The sequence below is a fragment of the Schistocerca americana genome, chromosome X (genome assembly GCF_021461395.2).
Source record: "Schistocerca americana isolate TAMUIC-IGC-003095 chromosome X, iqSchAmer2.1, whole genome shotgun sequence".
Lineage (NCBI taxonomy): Eukaryota > Metazoa > Arthropoda > Insecta > Orthoptera > Acrididae > Schistocerca > Schistocerca americana.
The window spans coordinates 265,329,586-265,346,280 of record NC_060130.1 but is presented as its reverse complement, the minus strand read 5'-3'; positions in this window follow the sequence as shown (position 1 = coordinate 265,346,280).

Below are 16,695 nucleotides of genomic sequence, written 5' to 3'. Positions count from 1 at the left end.
GCCGTCGGGAATGGAGATGCGCATCATGCAATCGTCTCCTAACAGTTTGATGTGATACATGACACCTGCAACGTCTTTGAACACCGAATTCAGTCCTGAAGCACTCGGCCCGCGGTTTCTTGGACTCAAGAGTCGTAGGTATCAATCATCCTGTGGACCTGTCGAACGTGAACAGCTTGTGCGGTGTAAGTCCTCGACATCACTTGAAAATTGAAACCTATTCCATGTCCACAGCACATCACTTTGACTCCAGTGCACACTTCGACCAACTTAGCTAGTTGAAAAGCCTTCTGCGTGGAACGTGAAGATGCGGGCCCGATCATTGATCGCGACTATACCTCGTAACATGATGGATGTTCTCTCAACTCTTCCATAGACGTCTATAATGCGTCCGCCGGTCGCGGTGGTCGAGCGGTTCTAGGCGCTTCAGTCCGCAACCGCACGACTGCTACGATCGCAGGTTCGAATCCTGCCTCGGGCATGGATGTGTGTGATGTCCTTAGGTTAGTTAGGTTTAAGTAGTTCTAAGTTCTAGGGGCTGATGACCTCAGATGTTGAGTCCCGTTGTGCTCAGAGACATTTGAACCATTTATAATGCGTCCCTACTGGGGTCTACTTTAATCTGAAATGCTGCAAACCATTTGAGTGTGGCGTTCTACCAGCAGGTAGCGCTCATTGTAACTGTGTGATGTTTACAAACAACGTCAGGAGTGACCTTCTGGTCGGTACATGAACGGTCACAATAGCAACACACCTGCACGATATATCAAGGGTGATGTAACACTTTTGTTTATGTGTGTATATCTTGCACAGTGACTACGATGCTAAAATTACAGAACTTCTGGCCCTTATAGGGGGATACGGAAAGTCATTCTTCTCGCCAATGCGCAAGAAGGACTAGTACACCATGTACTCTTTGCCACATACTGCCAGAGTACAGATTTAGGTGTGTATTAAGGTTTGACATTAAGATGTACCTATCTTCAAAATACGTATTAATTATTTCGTACTTTCAAGTATTTGAGCCGTGTTAGCTCAATCACCAAGGATAGGCTGATTTAAAATGATATTTAAAGAAAAAGTATTACTAAATTCTGTATTCTTTAAATAACTAATCAAGTATTTATTCAATCTGGTGTTATCTTGAAACAGCCAGGTACAAGCTGAATCAAGTATCAAGCAGATCATTTAGAATCGAAATAAAAATTGAAAATTTTATAAGTTCAATTTTGTTAGACCAGTATGGTTTTAAAGACACTGCTTATTTGTTTATAGGCTACTGCATAAATATCATACCACCCATAAAACACCTAGGTTAATGGAAGTTAATAGTTACGAGTTTTAAACAAATAAGTATTCATCCAGACGGGCAAAACTTGTGCTTAATAAATTTTATTTGCCGTAAGTTTCTACAAAATTTTCCACTTATAAACACCACAGTACCATAACTACAAAAAGGTAAAAGAATCTACAGTGACACGAATCTAAGGACATCATTTCTTTAAAGGAACAAGACAACTCTCGATGACCAGTCTTCTCTCAAATCCAGCACTATCTTTTGTTCTGTATTTGTTTGAGACGTAATGGCCATAGCTAAATTCATTACTGTTCACGGATTTCTCCGAACAGCAAAGACGAAAACTGCGAAGAGCGTTGGGAACAAAGCGAAGAGCTGCTGCATTGTTTCTGAAACCTCATTAACGCTTCCAGCGGGACGGCTGGCCGTTTGCTCTCCTCCAAAGAAAGATTGTAAACGCGGTACTCGAACGTCGGTAGTCCCCTAAATTTTCTTATCCCATTATAATTCATTTATTTTCTGATTCCGGTTCTTTGTGGCAACTTCATAATGTTTAAAAAGTCATTTAGCTGTGTATTCTTTTCACTCAAAGAAACGAACGCCCCTTCGAAAAACAGTTTAATTAAACACTTTAATTAAACAAACAGCAAAAACAAATATCAAAAACTAGTCACCCTAAATTGAGTTTACCGAAGAAGACAATTGTAACAAATACAGTCACCGTTTCATTTAATCGTAAAATATCAAAATGTTTTCTGTTCTACCTTTCTTCTTCTCTGTTCATCACCATCCTATTTTAAATCTCCACACCCGCCTCTCTCTCTCTCTCTCTCTCTCTCTCTCTCTCTCTGCTTGTGTGTGCGTGTGTGTGTGAGTGTGTGTGCGCGGGCGAGAGACAGAGAGAGAGCGAGAAAGCACGAGCGCATACAGTACACGTTTCTATTGTGTCAGACAAAGAGATCAAGAAATATCCACTTTCATTTACCTTTGCACATCGTTATTTCTGTAGATTTCAGTCCGAAGTCTGATTTGATGCAGCTCACGCTCATCTATCTTCTGCAAGCCTCTTCAGCTCTGCCCAACTACTACAATCTACATCCACTTGAACGTGCTTACTGCGGTTAAATCCTCGACTCGATCTACAATTTTTGCCCTGCGCACTTTTTTCACTACCAGTACATCTCAGGACCTGTCCAGTCAACCGATCCCTCCCTTTAGTGAGATTGTATCATAAATTTCTTTTTTCGCCACGTCGATTGAGTACCACGTCGTTAGTTACTCGATCTACCTATTTCATATTCAGCATTCTTCTGTAGGACCACAGTTCAAAGGCTTCTAATCCATTCTGTCCGAATGGTTTATCTTCCACATTTCACTTCCGCACAAGGCTAAATTCCATACAAATGCCTTTAGAAATGTCTTCCCAACAATTAAAATTTATCAAATGAAACTGTATGGTTCCAGAGACCATTTCATGTCTCAAACAACTGTAATGCGTATATGCCGACTGAAGTGAAAAATGAAAATTTGTACCAAAGGCGGGATTCGAGCCCGGGTCTCATGCTCCGTAGGCAGATGCCCTAACCACTACACCACTCTGGCACAGAGAACCTTGGATTCAGGAGGGAGGTGAGTTACGGTAGTCTGATCACTTAAACAAAGCCACTATGCCAGGGTGGCATAGCATTTAGCGCATCTGCCTACTGAATGGGAGACCTTACATTCGTACAAGTTTTCATTGGTTACTTCAGTCAGCATATATACTTAACTTTATATTTGATGATAGAAAAATTCTCTTTTGAGAACTTATTATCTTGCTATAGGCAATTTACATTTTATAACCTCACCACTTCGGCCATCGTCAGTTATTTTGCTGGCCAAATAATAAAGATCATCTGGTACCGTTAGTGTCTCATTTTCGAATCCTATCAGCATCACCAGATGTAATATGAGTACTTTCCATTACCTTTTATTTTAGTTTAGCTCCTGCATGTCGTTCAAAGAACCACAGTTGTCTATCATGGGGGATTACAAAATCATGTACAACCACAGATGCCTATGATCTCTGTAATCAGTAAGGTGGAATACTCTAACTCTCATTTTTATACGCCGTAAGGAGGCACTGGCATTCGTAAACTCTAATAACCACAGAATAAATACAAGATTTTATTACACAATTGATGAGAAGACCTGCGATCACTATTACAGAACTTCAGTTATAGAAATATAAACAACACTGCCATCGAGAGAATCATATTCGTGAGTAATTGAATAGTCACTAAAACACTCTTACAAAATTTCAATAATTGGAGCGTAAATCACAGTGCCGTTGACTGATACTTGTGCCCAACTGAACAGAAACTTACCCACTTCACCCTGATGATAAGAGGTCACTTGTTACGTCACAGGTTCAACGGGACTCTGCAATAGTGAGGACCCATCAGTTTCCAAGATCATTCGACCATCACAGGGATTTCGCTCGATATGTACTCACAAGGGAACCTCCCCATCGCACCCCCCTCAGATTTAGTTATAAGTTGGCACAGTGGACAGGCCTTGAAAAACTGAACACAGATCAATCGAGAAAACAGGAAGAAGTTGTGTGGAACTATGAAAAAAATAAGCAAAATATACAAACTGAGCAGTCCATGGGCAAGATATGCGACATCAAGGAGAGTATGAGCTTAGGAGCTCCGTGCTCCCGCGGTTAGCGTGAACAACTGCGGAATGAGAGGTCCTTAATTCAAGTCTACCCTGGGGTGAAAATTTTACTTTATTTGTTTTCGCAAAGTTATGGTCTGTCCGTTCGTTCATTGACGTCTCTGTTCACCGTAACAAGTTTAGTGTCTGTGTTTTGCGACCGCACCGCAAAACCGTGCGATTAGTAGACGAAAGTACGTTCCTCTCCAATGGGAACCGAAAACATTTGATCGCAAGGTCATAGGTCAACCGATTCCTCCACAGGAAAACACGTCTGATATATTCTATACGACACTGGTGACGGCATGTGCGTCACATGACAGGAATATGTTGTCGACCCACCTAACTTGTACACTTGGCGAATGGGTAAAAAGATTCTTCTACATTGCCCGATTTAGGTTTTCTTGTGGATGTGATAATAACTCCCAAAAAAGTGATGAAAACATAAGAGTTTGTCACATAAACTGCAACAAATGAATGCAACAGTTTCAGTCACACAGTTTTCCCTGTGCTCTGTCAAAACATATGTTTTTAACGTTTTCCAATTTTTTCCGTGTGTAGACCGTCAAATCCTGCATATGTCCAAGCAAATCTTAACATGTCCTGGAATTTTCGAGAGCGAAGTCGATTGTATGAGTGCCTGAACTTTGATAATTGACACACGTCAATTGCTAGAAAATAAAAAAGTTAAAATTTTTACTAGAGGGAAGATTGGAACCGAGGTCCTCTCGTACCGCAGTTGCTCACGCTAACCACGAGACCATTATTTTTTTTAGGCACTTCGATATTGTTTTTAAAATAATGAAAATATTAAGCACTGCAGAAGATTTGAACTCACAACCTTTCGCATAGAAGCCCAACCCCTCTTTTTTTTTTTTTTTTTTTTTTTTAAATGAGGCTCCTTCGTCTTGTTGGCGAAGAAGCAATCTTTTGGAACAAAAAAAATTTTTTTTTTCGAAGCCAAACTCAAATTTCTTTTTCCTTTAAGAACAAATTGTGAGGAATAAATAAGGAAAAGTTTCTTTTTTCTCAAAAGAAAACAAAGACTCCGATTATACTGGTTTCTCCTTCCTGTAAACAAAAATGAGTCTCCTTCGTCTTGTTGGCGAAGAAGCAATCTTTTGGAACAAAAAAAAAGTTTCTCAAAGCCAAAATCAAATTTCTTTTTCCTTTAAGAACAAACTATGAGGAAGAAATAAGGAAAAGCTTTTTAAGTCGTCGTGCGACTTGTAGTTAAAGTCCAGTTCTTACAGGAGCTCCTGAAGTGTATCCGCCTACAGCATGCCAGCTCGTCCAAACGTGTCTTCTCATGGCGTAGGCGTGGGTTCTGGGTAGCAGATCTATTCAGTTCGGTTCGTTTTATACAGTTTGCAGCTTCTCAGGGCTTGGACGTTCCAGCTACTAGGTGGGTCATCGAAAGTGCTCCGTAAGAAATTGGAAAAATATTGTTTATAGCGTGGGTTGCGTATCAGGACGCAGTGTCGTTCGTTGAGATAAGTCCAATATCCTAGCGTAGACTTGTCGCCAGAAGTAAAAAGATAGCGGATCGTGTGGCCACAGATCCAATTCACAGAGTTAGTTTTGGCGGAGGGGTAGAAAGTCTTATCGGGGTACAAAAGCATGTGGACGTCGATCTGAGCCGGTGTCTGGCGAGTAAGAAACGCCAAAATTCGGCGCGCAAGTGTCCAGACGTCTAGCGCTGTGCCACAGTGGAACCGGTGGACATCCGCGTCATCCACGCCACAGTGGGTGCAGAGGGATGAATCGGCGAGATGGATGCGGTGCAGACGATCTCGGTTAACTTGTTTGCCATTCACGGTGATGTACCACGCTGATTGAACGTCTGATTCGAGAAAACGCGCATGGATCGCCTTCCATATGTGTCGCCATACGTACTGTGGATACTTACGTTCGATGGGGTTGGACGGGCGGCACTGTTGTAACAATTCGGAGACTGTTTTCGTGAGGTACAAACGTGTAAGTGGTAAGTACCGGTAGATATAACTGAACTCCAGGAAAAATCGTTAGATGTAATAAAAGGGAGTTGGAATGGTCGATACCAGTACTGGGGCGGACAAGGAGGCCGGTGCAAAGTTGTGAAGCAGGAGGCTAGTAAGGCTCTGCGGGCAATGATGCCAAAGTTTTAGTTGGGAGCTGACGTATAGTGCCTTGACACGAGTCGGCACGTGGATGAGTCCCACCCCGCCACGATCTCGTGGCAGTGCAAGGGATTCATACTGCACCTTGAATAACATCCCCGAGCTGACGAAGGAGCCGAAAGCCATCAACAGTCGTCGCGGCAGGAGATTTGGGACTGGTAGTACTTGAGTCACGTGTGGTATACGGGAAGCATGATACATGTTCACGTAGTGCGCGCGTTGGATAACGTCGAGAGCTCGTAGCCGGTGATCTGCGAGATTTGCTCTGATTGTCTGTAGCAAGTGTCTACCATTGATAGTCGCTGAGCGGCGCAGGTCTGCTGTGAAATCAAGTCCAAGACACCGTATGGTGGCGGCGACACTAAGGGGGGCAGCGCATCTCTCCGGCAAGCCCTCACCAATGAGCAGGACCTTGGATTTTGACACGTTGAGGCAGCTCCCCGACGCTTCGCCGTAAGTCGCCACCCATGTCAGTGCTGCTCGTACTTCATCTTCACTGCGCAGATATAGTACTATGTCGTCTGCGTAGGCTGTACAACAAAAACGGTGGCCTTGTACAGCCATGTCTTCCAAACGTTGGCGCATGCCCTGGAGAAGGGGTTCCAAGGCGAAAGCATACAAAATCGTGGAAAGAGGGCATCCTTGTCGTACAGATCGTGCGATGACCAGGGACGGTGTAAGACGACCATTGTACATGATTTTAGAGGTTGCACTACTCAACAGGCGCATAACCACTGTTACAATACCGCCAGGAAAACCCATATACTGAAGAATTGTCCGTAAATAGAAGTGGTCAACACGGTCGAAAGCCTGGCTAAACTCCAGTGAACCCAAGGCGCCAGGGAGACGCTGATGATGCGCTAATGCTATCATGTCTCTGTAACGGCAAAGGGCCGTACGGATGTTGTTGTCGCCCCCTAGGGAAGTCTGGTCGCAGGAGGTGACGCAACGTGCGACGTTCTTGAGTCGCGATGCCAGTAGCCGTGCGAATATTTTCATGTCGCTGTTGAGCAAAGTAATTGGTCGATAGTCCTGGACCCTCGATAACCCGCGCGGTTTATGTACGGGGATAATAATTCCTTCTAGAAAGGCGCTCGGGACCACTGTCATCGGTGACATCAGCTCTTGAGCGATTGCCGTCCACGTGGAAGCCAACAAATAGTGAAAACTTTTATAAAAATCGATGGGTATACCGTCAGGTCCAGGAGGTCTGTTATCTGAACCCGCCTTGATAGCATCTACCACTTCATCTGTGGTTACGTCGTCTTGGAGGTCATGCACTGCGTCCTCCGGAAGAGTGTTCGTAGTAAGCTGAGCGACTTCTGTGATCAGTGCTGCAGAATGCGGTACGGCTGCGTATAGCCCGGCAAAATGAGCATGGATAGCACGACCGATGCTTTGTTGGGTGTCGTGCCGGCGCCCTTCCACATCAGTGAGGACTTGGATCAGAGCTCGTCGTCGTCGTTGTCTTTCCTGAAGGAGGTGGAACATCGACGGACGTTCTTGAGGGATTCGATTAGAAGCTCGAGAACGGACTACAGTGCCTTCCAAGTTACGCCGCATGATCAAGGAGATCTGCGCCTTCGTGCGATGGACCATCGACTGCCGGGCTGGCGAGAAAGGCATCGTCGTACAGTCACGTAGAATGGTGTAGTAGAAGTGCAGGGTATTAGTTTGCCACGCCTTTAATTCCTTCCCAAAACTCATCAGAGTCTTCCTGAGGGTCGGCTTTGCACAGGAGAGCCACCATGATAAGGTGGAGTCATAGGCTTCTCGACGATGGTGGCAGCGTGCCCACGCTTCTTCGACCATACGGCGACAGTCTGAGGAGGTCAGGTGAGCGACATTGAGTTTCCACAGACCACGACTATGCCACACTTGCTGTCGGGCGAGAGTGACGTCACAGAGGTACGCATCATGGTCTGAAAAGGCCAAGGGCCAGACTTCCGCATGACGTGTGCCATCAGCAAGGGAGCGGGTAACGTAGATGCGATCTATGCGGCTTGACGAGTGAGAGGTGTAGAATGTATAGCCCGGTTGAATTCCGTGGAGCTTCTTCCATGTGTCAACAAGTCGGAGACGGTCGATGACCACTGAGAGAGATGCACAAGGGGAATGTCGCGGGAGTTGGTCCGCGGGCTCTTGTGTCGAGTTAAAATCCCCACCGAGTACCAAATCGTCCTGCGGACCGGTGAAGAGGGGTGTGACGCTTTCGGCAAAAAAAGTTTATCGGTCATGACGGCGGCCAGTGCCGGACGGAGCGTAGATATTAATAATACGCACGCCGAACAGTGTGAGGGCCATACCTCGCGCAGTGGGGAGGTAGATGACGTCCTCTGCAGGGAGTCCGTCGCGTAGCAGGATGGCGACGCCGCTACCGGTATCGGATGCGGGGGAAACATGGGCGTTGTATCCGGTGGGAACTAGGAAGTCAGCCACAAACACCTCTTGTAAGAGTGCTATATCCACATCCGCAGAGTAAATAGTGTCTCTGAACATGGCCAGTTTATGGGGGGCACGAATGGTGGCAAGATTCATCGTGGCGATACGATATTTCTGTGAGCGGCCATCCTCAGTATTTGCAGAACGTGCGGTAGAAGTAGCCGGCAGGTGGAGACCCGCCGGTGGTCCCGCAGTGGTGATAATTACTGGCGGGGCGCCAGCCCCAGTGTCGCCGAGGTGGACTCCTGTGCAGACACGCTGGCAGTCTGTTCCGCTTCTTCTTCAACGTCATCGGCCCAGGAAGCTGACGACGTGGACATGTGACGGTCACGTACTTCCGGAACGGGTGTTGTGGATTCCGCAACATGAGTGGCAGGGGGACCGCCGTCATCATTCGTTGACAACGGCGAGGACACGTCCCTGGCTGGGAGAGTAGGCGTCACAGGAGCGGCGCCTGTTGCTGCCACATCGCGTGACTGGACGCAATGTGGGAGATCACCGTCAGACATCAGGTCGACATCTCGTGGGGCCGTCTGAGAAAGGGCGTCATCGGAAGGCGTTCGTCGTCGTTTCCTGTGTTTGCGAGGCGACCGCTGTTTTCTGATGTGGCCTTCTGAATCAGAATGTGGTCGCCCGTCGTCTGACGCCGAACCTGTCTGGACAAAGGCAGACGTCGGCACGACACCGAGGTCGACGTCCATGGTTCCAACAGGAACATCGGTTTCGGTCTGCAAACCGGACGGTCCTGAAGCGAGCACTGGAGGTGATGCCGTGCTTGTGTCCTCGGCGCGTTGTGCTGCGGCGGGTGGCGTTGACGATGCTGCTGGCGCAATCGAGATTGGTACGACGGGGTCCTGTGCAACCTTGGCGTAGGTGATGGGTAAGGACGTGACCGTCGAAGCCTGGGTCTCTTCACGTAACGGCGTCTGTATTAAACGGCGGTGTAAGCATTCGGAACGTACATGTCCCTCCTGGCCACATCCTGCGCACGTTCGTGGCTGTCCATCATACATGACGATGGCCCTCACACCGCCAATCAGCAGGTACGATGGGACATGTTTCGTCAGCTCAATTTTTATTTGGCGGACGCCATTTAATACGGGGTAGGTCGTAAATGTTTGCCACTTCTCCGCGACGTGACCCAAGACGGTGCCATATGGTTGGAAAGCGGCAATGACCACATCCTGAGGCACCTCGAACGGGAGCTCAAACACCCGCAATGTCCGGAGACCGAATCCAGCATGGGCGACAGTCACAGCACCCATATGTCCGTCAGAGTGTTTAAATTTCAGTCCGGTGGCATGACGGTGAATTATGTCATTGCAAATTTTCTCCGTCGACATCCTGATGTAGACAACACTTCCAGTGATGGAAAAATGTATGCCGATTACGTCCTGGGGGTTCAAACGTAGATCCTCACGTATGAACTGTTCGACTTCGAAAGCTCTGGGTCGTGGATGTTCGGCCTGAAACGTTACTTTGATCGTTGCACGGCGGTACGAGTGCGCCATGGTGTACGTTAGTACTGGACTCGATAGACACAAACACCGCGACGCGGAAGTAAACACCGCCGAGAGCGGAGCGTCGGACGGCGCGCGGAGCAGCTCCGCACGCTAGCACGGCTGCGAACCGACTGACCATGGCGCTCGTCAGATAACACTGTCCTTGATGTGGCTCATGTTACACATCGACTACTCAATTTGTATATTTTGCTTATTTTTTTCATAGTTCGACAAAACTTCTTCCTGTTTTCTCGATTGATCTGTGTTCAGTTTTTCAAGGCCTATCCACTGTGCCAACTTATAACTAAATCTGAGGGGGGTGCGATGGGGAGGTTCCCTTGTCAGTAGCACTGAGGACTGATGGTATGAAGGGTGGTCAAATAATCGCTCAAATATTCGCACACAGTACAGGAGAGATGGAGTGCTGAATTACCTTGCGACAGGTGCAGGGCGCCTGCAGGGTGCTGCAGACGACGAAGTGGATCACATGATCGTACAGTAGGTTGCTTCGATGAATGACTATGGCGGAAATAACAGTGGTCCATATCATCCATTGTGAACTTCTTACCTTCCTGCCTTAACGGTGCCCTGTTGATAAGCACGGTGGGTTGCCTCACTGGTTTGCGAAGCGCCATCGGCGTCTACCACCATTCATCACTGAGGACAAGCCTTTTCCATGCTTTTTATGTCCAGTGACGATCAGGGAGGACAGCAGGCATTCATCATATTCCGAGGTTTTCGGAAAGCTTTTGACATTGTGCACCTCTGCAGACTATTGACGAATGTCCAAGCATACAGATTATGTTCCGAGATATGTGAGTGGATCGAAGATTTTTTAAGTTATAAAACGCAATACGTAGTCCTCGACGGCGAGTGTGCATCAGAGACAAGGGTATGGTCAGGAGTTCCCGAGGAAAACGTGATAGGTTCGCCCTTATTCTCCATATACATAAAGGATCTGACGGACAGGGCGAACAATTTACGGCTGTGTTCCGATGAAGCTGTGGTGCACGGGAGGATGTCGTCATTAAGTGACTGTAGGAGCATACACGGTGACTTAGACAGAATTTCTAGATCGTCTGATGAATGGCAGCTTCCTCTAATGCAGGTGAACGCGGATGAATAGGAAACACAATATTGTAACGTTCGGATACTGTATTAGTAGTGAACTGTTTGACACAGTCACATAGATTAAAGACTTAGGCGCAACGCTGCAAAGTGAAATGAAATGGAATGAGCCCATCAGGTTGGTAGTAGGGAAGGCGCCTGTTAGACTTCGTTTTGTTGGCAGAATTCTTGGAAAGTGGAGCTCATCTGTAAAGGAGTGCGACCCATTCTTGAGTATTCGTCTTGTGTTTGGAAGCCCCAACAGATCGATGCAATTCAAGAAGCAGCGTACTGCTAGATTTGTTACCGGTGGGTTCGATCCACAGCCAAGTATTACGGAGGTACTTTGTGAAATCAGATGGCAATCCCTGAAGGGTAGACGACGCTCTTTCTGCGAGACACTGTTGCGGAAATTTAGAGAACATGCATTTGAGGACGACTGCAGAACGATTGTATTGCCGCCAACGTGCATTTCCCTTAAGGACCACGAAGATAATACGAGAGAAATTAGGACTCTTACGAAGGCTTACAGACAGTTGTTTTCCGTCGCTCTGTTTGCGAGTGCAACAGGAAAAGAAATGACTAGTAGCGGTGCATGGTACACTCTGTCATGCATTGTACGGTTGCCAGCTGAGGGTGTTTTTAGATTTAGATGTACACTGATTAGCCAGAGCATTGTGACCACCGACCTACTGTCGATATAAACCCGTCCAGACGACAGCAGCCTCACCTGGCGAGGAATCATCGCTAGTCAGACACACTCACGTTGCATGTAGTATCAGCGAGCTTGCTGTTCGTGTGCGCAATGGGGAAGACGCGCGGCTGTTCCCGGCGGAGGTTCGAGTCCTCCCTCGAGCATTGGTGTCTGTGTTTGTCCCTAGGATAATTTAGGTTAACTAGTGTGCAAGCTTAGGGACTGATGACCTTAGCAGTTAAGTCCCATAAGATTTCACACACATTTGAACAGTTGGGAAGGCGCGCGATCTATCTGAGCTTGATCGAGGGCAAACTGTGATAGCCCGGATGCTGGGCGTGAGCATTTCGAAAACTGCACGACTTGTCGGGTGTTCGAGGGGTGCAGTGGTGAGTGTCTTCAACACATGACGAAACCAAGGTAAAATCACGTCCAGACGTCGTTGGGTTTCGCGGCCACCACTCATTACAGATGTCGGACGTAGGCTGGGAGGACTAGTAAAATAGGACATGCGGCGAACTGTGGCGGAACTAACATCAGATTTTAATACTGGGCAGAGTGCAAATGTGTTTGAACACACAGTGCACCGAACGCTCCTAACGATAGGCTTCCACAGCCGACGACCCATGCATGTGCCAATGTTAACACCACGACGTCGGCAACTACGACTGAAATGAGCAAGTAACCATCGGCACTGGACGTTGGCACAGTGGCAGAGCGTTGCATAGTCTGATGAATCCCGATACCTTCTTCATCACGCCGGCGAGAGGGCCCTAGTGCGTCTTCCGGGGGAACAGCTCCGTAAGATCTGCACTGCAGGACAGAGGGAAGCTGGCACTGGCACCATTATGCTCTGGGGAACATTCTCTTGGGTATCTATGGATGCAATGGAGTTCGTGCAAGACACCATGGCGGCCGAAGAGTATCGTACACACTTTCATGACCATCATGTTTCCCCTATGGCAGTGGCATTTTTCGACAAGATAATGCACTATGCCATAAGGCCAGAAGTATGATGGAGTGGTTCGAGGAATACAGTGGCGAATTGCCGTTGATGCGCTGCCCCCCCCCCTCCCCCGCAACTCGCCAGATGTCAACCCGATCGAACACATCTGAGATGAGATTCAACGTGGTGTCAGAGCTCATCGCCACCCTTCACAGTATTTACGGGAATTATGTGACTTGTGTGTTCAAATGTGATGCCAAATCTCTCCAGCGACCTACCAAGTCCTCAGTGCTTCCATGCCACGATGCGTCGCCGCTGCTATCCGTACCAGAGGTGAACATATCGTCTATCATGTAGGTGTTCATAATGCTCTGGCTGATCAGTGTAGATCTTGCTGCCATGCTAATCTCTGTGACTTTTAACGCGCATTGCAGCGCCCAAAGGAACACATGTAGGGTGGTGGTCTATCTACCTTGTAGCGGAGAGGTTGTCCTGTATGGTATGGTTAAACACAGGCTGTTGTTGTGCAGCATCCAGCAGTTGAATGATGACGGCGATCCTTGATGCCAACAAGTTGTTACCAGCCCAGATGAATCTGGTGGTGGTGGTTTCCCCACTTGATGTACCCCCTTGAGATGTTGGAACGCGATGAGTACCCTATGCATGGAGCACCCATGATCTAGCCATGATCAAATGCGCTGAAATCTCTCGTCTTCATAATGAAGAGGTAGTGACGAAAGTGAAGCTGTGAGGGCAGGTATTGAGTCGTTCTTGGAGAGCTCGGTGTGTCCCAGGTTCGATTCCCGATCCAGCGCGAAGTATTAGACTGACAGAAAGTTTCATCTCTCGTTTTGCGGTTCTGAGTTTTACTGCCACGCTAATTATCAGTGCTAGCTATGACGACAGTTCAGTTGGGGAAATGCCGAACTGCTCCATTAGCAGTGGCTGACGTGAGACTTGCGGTTTCGCTTTCTGTAGAGTAGCATCTTTGTCTTGTTCAGTTGGACTGTGTCATAGCTCGTGACATGCTACTACTACGATTGAGTTTTGCGGAAATCGCGGAGCACCACTTGCTATTGACGTACGATGTGTATGTCGGCACGTAGTTGCTTAGCGAGGTTACGTTAGAGGGGAGGAACTCGTCGTGAAATGAACCAGCAAGCCGTCACCCTTTCTTCTCACACAATCGATGTGCCAATACCTCTGTTTACAGTGACCTGAAACAAATGAGAACGTACGGAACTGTGCTGAAGACATTTTCTCAGTAGAAGAGGCTACTGTTTTCGTAGTGGTACAGAAGCAGAAAACTTTCTGACTGGTAAAATATTTTCTCCTTGTATCTTATAACCCCCATCAGTCAAAAAATAACACAAAATAATCTCTAATCAGATAGTGGTAGAACTCAAGATTATGCTGATAACACTGCCGCCTGCCTAAGATATCTCAGGATTATACGGAGAGCCCAAACAATGAGAATATCGTCTCGACCAAAATTCACGTTCACTCACGCAGACTAATTTGTATTTAATAGAGTTTCTGGGAACTATCATCCCGATAGTGAACATGTCACTCGGTTGGACTGTACGTCCACGTGCTTCAGTGACTGTCTAATTCCCCGAACACAGTTAGGTACGTGTGACACCACTTGGAATGTTGTTTCCACAATGAGATCATTCGGAACAAATACTCCATTAGGCAAGACAAGCAGTACACAGGGCGCGATTCCAGGTACATCTGCTAAGTGACCACTGACTCGTTGTGTTACATACATTTCCGTCTTCATGGTGTCCATCCTGTATGTAACAGTCACTGTCAGTTTTAGCCAGTCATTAATATAAACGGCTCAAATTCGTTATAATATACCTTAAATTCTTTCCATATTTTCTTGGGACGAGACCAGTTGTCACCTGTACATTAAAGTATTAATGTATTACGATTTTTTTCTCCTTTAATAAGACTGCCATTTGCCATCAGCTACTTTCAAACTCGAATGACTTCTGTGACTGCTTTGCGTAACGGCGTTCCATTTAACTCATATATACGAGGAGACTCGGAAAAGAAAGTTACGCATGTCGTCCCACGCTAAGACCGATGCGCAACAAGAGTGGCGCATTGTCAGAAGACAGTACATGTTCTGAGTTTTCTGCAGAGAAAGTTTTGCTGCGGTTTTGCTGTTATTTTTATCAGGTGCAACATACTGTTGGAGTGAAATGGCGCAGCAACTGGAAATGTAGGCACACTCCAAAGTTGAAGTAATGAGACAGAATGATGGACAAGGCGCCCAATATGCTCACAGCCGCACCGTGAAATTCTGGCGGTATATGCACCTAGCGCAATGTCGCGTCCAAACGTAGTGAAATGGTGCCAACAGTTTGACCAAGGCAGTGCAAGCGTGGGTGATGTTGATCGGGAAGTAATGGCGTCCACATTGACCACAGACGACAATGTCCTGACAGTCTAGGAAGAATATCTTGTGAAAGCTATTTTCGAACGCTGAGGAAATTCTAGAATCGATCCGTAACCAAGGAGCCTATTTTTATTGTCAAGAAACTCAACGATTGGTAGAACGTTCCGACCGTTATTTACAGAGATTTGGTAATCACGTTGAAAAATTGTGTCATTGATCTGTGTCACTTTTAAGTGTTGTGCAGCATCCAATAAAACTTACTTGGGCAGTCATAATAATATGTAAATAACATTTTGAAGTCCCCTCGTAATTCAATAGTCAAACATTTTGGTGAAGTATTTGGACCTGGGAGAAAAGTGTCAAGGGAGTCAAAACAGTCCCCGATTTGTTTCCATACATTAGATGTAGCTATAATATTTTCAAAGATAACACAGTCTCAGTTTCATCCAAAACAGCACTTTCTTACGGAATAAAACACTGATCAAGCAGAACATTATGACCATCTACATAATTACCGGTTTGTCCACCTTTCGCACAGGTAACAGCAGCGACGCGTCATGGTATGGAAGCAATAAGAATTTGGTAGGTCACTGGAGGGAGTTGGCACCGCATCTGCATACACAAGTCACCTAACTCCGCTAAATTCCGCTAAGGATGGCAAAGCGCCCTGATGCCACAACGATAACATCCCAGACGTGTTCGATCGGGTTCAGATATGGCGAGTTATGGAGACCAGCACATCAATAGGAATTCGCCACTGTGTTCCTCGAACCACCCCATCACACTCCTGACCTTGTGACATGGTGCATTATCTTGCTGAAAAATGGCACGCCATCAGGAAACATGATGGTCATGAAGGGGTGTACGTGGTCTGCCACCAGTGTACGATGCACCTTGGCCGTCATGGTGTCTTACAATAGCTCCACTGGGCCAATGTGTACCCACGTGGATATTCCTCACAGCAGCCGCCTGTATTTCTCTGTCCTGCAGGTGTCAAGGAGCTGTTCCGTTGGAAGGCGATGGATTCGAGCCCTCACATCGGCGTGATGAAGAAGGTATCTGGATTCATCAGACCATGCAACGCCCTGCCACTGCGTCAACGTTCAGTGCCGAAGGTCACCTGCCAATTTCAGTCGTAGGTGCCGATGCCGTGTTGTTAACATTGGCTGCTGTGAGCCATCATTCGGAGTGTTCAGTGCACTGTGTGTTCAGACACACATGTACTTTACCTAGCAAAGTCTGATGTTAGTTCCGCTACAGCTCGTCGCCTGTTCCGTTTGACCAGTCTGCCCAGCCTACGGCGTCCGACACAGCAATGAGGGTGGTCGCCCAAACCCAAGACGTCTCGACGTGGTTTCACCTTGGTTTCGCCACCCGTTGAAGACACTCACCACAGCATTGCTAGAACACCGGACAAGTCGTGCAGTTTCCGAAATGCTCG